Below are 5,433 nucleotides of genomic sequence, written 5' to 3' on the forward strand. Positions count from 1 at the left end.
TTTTATCTCTGAAAATTGGAATATTTAAAGATAATTAATTGCACAAAATAAATCAAAATCAGAATTTTCTTTTAAATACGGAATATTCCTGGAATGTTTTGATAATTCATTAATAATTAATTATATGATATCTATAATAACTAATAATTTATATATTGTTCTATTGTTCTACTTGTTTCAGTCATTTGACTGTGGCCATGCTGGAGCACCACCTTAAATGTGTTTTATTTTAGTCGAAGAAAATCGATCCCCGGGACTTATTCTTTGTAAGCCTAGTACTTATTCCATCGATCTCTTTTGCCAAACCACTAAGTTACGGAGACATAAACACACTAGCATTGGTTGTCAAGCAATGGCAGGGCAACAAATACAGACACACACTCACACAAATATACGTACACAATGGTTGACCAACACAAGCCCTCACCCCAGACGGATCCCCAGAGAACAGGATACAGTAAGCAGGATCCAAGTCAGAAAATCGAGCAAAAAAAAAAAAAAGGATCTCGCCTCCCCGGCGGGGAATCGAACCCCGGTCTCCCGCGTGACAGGCGGGGATACTTACCACTATACTACCGAGGAACTGTAATATTATAGTAATAATTATATTCTCATGAATATAAGATTCAAACTTGAATGGATGTTCAAATACTTATTCTTAAGATCTCTCCGCATTCAATCATCTTGATGTAAGTTATTCTCCTTTGTCTATTGTTTCAACCGGAACGCGTGATGATTTACCAATTCTTCAGGATGCCATACGCACACTACCGCTGATAGCTGAATATTAAACTCAGATGGAAATATTTCAATCTTGGCGATTTATTTCTGGGTTCAAAGAATGCAAACTAGGAACTGAGTTCTCTCCCTTGGCTGCGTACCGTGCATGAAAAAGCAAAAAAAAAAAAACGACGTAGAAATAAGAAAAAAAGTGGTTTCAAATTTTTACTGACAATTTTAAGACAAGGGGCTTAAGGGTGATTTCATCGTCCCCGATATCCAGCTGGTATTTATTTTATCGACCATGAAAAGATAAGAGCAAAGTCAACCTCGGTAGAGTTTGAATTCAAAATATAAAGATCCGGATAAAGTACCTATTTCTTTACTACCCACAAGGGGCTAAACACAGAGGGGGACAAACAAGGACAGACAAAGTATTAAGTCGATTACATCGACCCCAGTGCGTAACTGGTACTTAATTTATCGACCCCGAAAGGATGAAAGGCAAAGTCGACCTCGGAGTAATTTGAACTCAGAATGTAACGGCAGACGAAATACCGCTAAGCATTTTGACCGACTCGCTAACGATTATGCCAGTTCACCATCTTAAGAGATTTTTTTTCTAGACTTTTTGTCAAGAGGAAGGCAATGTTCGTAATCTTTTATAGGGACTCCAAGACATTGGGGCGGAGAGAAGGGAGAGATGTTTTAGGAAATTAGAAACTGGACCTAAATGCTTGCAATAGAGCAGACCCTGCCAAAGATACCCAAGGTGTTTGACGCTAGTGCAAAACTGGGCAACGAGTTAAGTGTACCAGTAGTGTGGGCCATGGCAGGATTTGAAATGAGAATGCTAAGAGCATGACAAATAGCACAAGGCATCCAGTCTTAAGGTTTCACCAATACACCGCCTTGGCTTCATTCATTTTTATCGGAACGGAAAAGATAAAATGCAAAGTTGACCCCGGTGGAATTTGATCTTAGAACACAGAAAGAGAAATAAGTTTCGCGAGACATTCTTTTGCTGCTAACGTGTCTGCTAGTTGGCCACCTTTTAAATGCATTAAATACCGTTATCTGGAAAACCGAAAATCGCAGTTGGAGATTAAACGGAGATGTTAAAACAGATCGTTTCTGTTTTTGATTTGTACGATTCATGATGTAAGCTCGTGTGTTCAAACAAATTTTGTTGAATCTCGGAAGGGTCATTATGCCAATAATAAACACACACACTGGTTCTATTTCATTTCTTTATTAGTTATTAGTGAATTGGTTAATTTATTTAACCAATTAATCAATCGATTGCTTGACTAATTGTTTGGCCAGTCAGTCATCAGTCATCGAAGTTTGGTAAAGTCTATTCGCCATTCACGATCCCAGCAATAATTTCTGCAATGTTTTCTCCACTCCGGATCATCTTCAATTCTAAACAGTGAATATGTTTCTTATTGGCGCATGCGTGGCTGTGTGATAAGAAGCTTGCTTCATAACGTAAGGTTCCGGGTTCCAGTCCTACTGCGTGGCAGCACCACTATATAGTCTCGGGCTGACCAAAGCTTTGTGAGTGTATTTGGTAGGCGAAAACTGAAAGAATCTCGTCGCATATATATATATATATATATATATATATATATATATATAATATATATATATATATATATATATGTATATATATAAATCTTTTACTTGTTTCAGTTATTTGACTGCGGCCACGCTGGAACACCGCCTTTAGTCGAAGAAATTGACCCCAAGACTTATTCTTTGTAAGTCTAGTACTTGTTCTATCGGTCTCCTTTGCCGAACCCCTAGGCTACGGGGGAGTAAACACACCAACACCGGTTGTCAAGCGATGGTAGGAAGACACACACACACAAATATGCACATGCATATATATATATATATATATATATAATATATATATATAATATATATATATATAATATATATATATTACATACATATAAGAGGGATGACCACTAAGTGGACATCCATTATGCTAGAAGTAGACCCCCCTTCCCTATGGTCTTACCATTAAGAAAGGATTATTTCTAAATTTTCTTGAGAACAATCCGAGTCAAAGTCGATCTCGGCGGAATTTGAACTCAGAACGTAGCGGCAGACGAAATACCTATTTCTTTACTACCCACAAGGGGCTAAACTAAGAGAGGACAAACAAGGACAGAAAAACGGATTAAGTCGATTACATCGACCCCAGTGCGTAACTGGTACTTAATTTATCGACTCCGAAGTCAACCTCGGAGGAATTTGAACTCAGAAGGTAACGGCAGACGAAATACAGCTTCGCATTTCGCCCGGCGTGCTAACGATTCTGCCAGCTCGCCGCCTTGCTTTTGTAGTAAATTGACGAATAGAACAAATAAGTTACCGAGTTATTGCAAAACGTTTGACTCAACACAGGAAATGAATAAATAAATGACATAAACTATTTTCTTTTGTTTAAATAAACACTTTAAAAAGAAAACAAAGAGTAAAGAAAGGAGCCTAGCAGCGAAAGACGGGGTGGATGGGGTGGATAAAATATAAAAATAATGGAATAAATTGAAACCAGCAAAAGAATAAATGCTTGCTAGCGTTCTGAGAGAGATAACACTTTGGTTTTTCTGTTTTCACTTTTGAAATACCCTTGTTGCCTTTGAAATTCTTTTTTCTTTGATCTCCTGCATATTCTTTTCCGAAACAGTTCTGAGATTTATGAATTATTTTATTTATAACATTTAAATACAAAGAAACAGGAAAAACGAACGATAAGAAAAGAAGAAAAAAACGAAAAGCAGTAAAGGTGCGTGGCAGAAGATAGAAGGGTGGGATGATTGCCCACATATCCCAGAACAAGTGCGGAGAATGGCCTGTGTCATTCACTGCAGCAGCCATTCCAGCTCGCGGGCTACATTTCTTCGACAGGCCGCCCTTATACCTATTTCGCGAAGGAAAACGGTAGTATGGGGTGTCCTAGAAGACATGAAGCCTCGATGGTGACAACACAGAATGATAGCGACCGGCCAAGTTCCTGTATTTATTAATTCTTCTCTACGCCGTCTTACAGGCAGTGACACCCGGGTTTCCAGCCAATGCTTCAAGTTTGGAGCCGGAGAACGCGCCGATGCATCTCGCGTCCCAGACAAGAGATCCGTCTCCCTCGAATGGGAAGTGAGTTATTCCGTCGGGGATAACTACCCAAAAGTCCAACCCCTCCTCAAAGTGGTAGGGTGGTGTAAACGGGCAGTGTCAGAGCTATGCCGGCAGGAACTTCGGTTCCTGGTAGGGTCACCCAAGGCGGATTGGTCTGGCACCGAGCGGTATTAGGGCAGCAGCCTGGCCAACGGGGCTCTGGTGAAAATTCCAAGAGGCGTCTAATCGGCAACCGGCAGCTTCGAGGCCGTTCTGTCCCTGTGTCTGTGGAGACTCTGCAGCAAACAGGGCGTCCCGTCACTCGGGATATGCATGCGGGATATCGGGGACCGCTTGTGAATTCAATATTCCCACGAAACTTCTTCTATGAATCCTATGGAACCGCGAATGGCTCGCTATCTTCAGTGACCTCGCACAGGACCGTCGAGCGTGAGCCGCCATGGTTCGTGATGCCGCCAGGACCAGAGAAGAAGCCGGCTCAACCTGCCCTGGGTGAACGCCGTCACAAGTAGTAAGTACTAAGGTCGAGACCTACTTGGCTCAAGTTTAGACGGGAAGCCAGCCGCGTCAAGGACACCTCTGATTATTTCACTAGTGCCGGTTGATGAAGAGTGTCTCGCTATTTGGCTGCGAGGCGAAATGGAGGCGGGTAAGGCGGTGGTGGCCTAGAGATGTCTCTGGCTGCTCGAAGGTCAACTTGCTTCTGATGTCGTCCCAGATGCATTAGACATCCGTATTCTAGGGACGGCGAGCTCATTAGCAGTCCGTTCGGCTTGTTCTGACTCCTGGGCCACATTTGGCTCGGCTATCTCGTGGAGTGTCTGTCGATAAGGATGCGACCGGAGGAGAGCGAGGGAAGATAGGCTGGCCGATCGGAGGCCAAGGTCACCAAATCTAATCTGTTGCCAATGTCGGTTTCGCCAAAACTGACACTACAGTACAGTTTGGCACAGTGCTGGATGGTGTTATCGAAATCACTGAAGCGATCATTGAGAGGGGCACATGGCGCACTGCATAGCGAGAAATGTAACTTAGACAGAGTGAAGCAATTCTTTAAGAAGAAGAAGAGCGGTGGGTACGTGTCTATGAAGTGCAGCTTCTCGGTTATCCTGGGAAAGTCTGCAAGCTTTGGTCTCCAGGCACCCCGTTATGGCTTTCGAGGCGATTGGGAAGCCAATGATGCAGACAAAATTATTCTATGGATCTTTTCAGTTTGAACGGCAGTTTTTTAAAATAATTTCCACGTAACTAAACACTTTTAAACTTCGTATACTGGTAGAATGTGTTTATAAAACATCTTTTTCTCTTGGCTTTATTGAGAAAATTCTACAGTTTGTAAGATTTTTGTTGTTTTTCTTCAATTTCTGCAATTTCAACCTATCAATGACGTCTATTTGAGGTGAAAACATTCTGTGCCGTATGAATATGTCCCTCGTTTAAGAAACAGATTGGGTTTATTTATATTTGTGAAGAAAAAATGATACCCTTCTCCCACCCCTAACCCTAACCCTAAAACAGATTGAAATGCAATAGATCGATACTAGGGTCATAATTATGGGTGAC

The 5,433-nt window shown here is 41.6% G+C and overlaps 1 non-coding gene across 1 annotated transcript; it reads right to left on the reverse strand.

Annotated features, from left to right (window-relative positions):
* Positions 1 to 510: 510 nt before the first annotated feature.
* Positions 511 to 582, reverse strand: Trnad-guc. The gene has a single exon. It is a non-coding gene; the product is annotated as a tRNA-Asp (tRNA).
* Between the last annotated feature and the right edge of the window lie 4,851 nt (positions 583 to 5,433).

This window comes from Octopus sinensis, linkage group LG20 (assembly GCF_006345805.1).
Source record: "Octopus sinensis linkage group LG20, ASM634580v1, whole genome shotgun sequence".
Taxonomy (NCBI): Eukaryota; Metazoa; Mollusca; class Cephalopoda; order Octopoda; family Octopodidae; genus Octopus; species Octopus sinensis.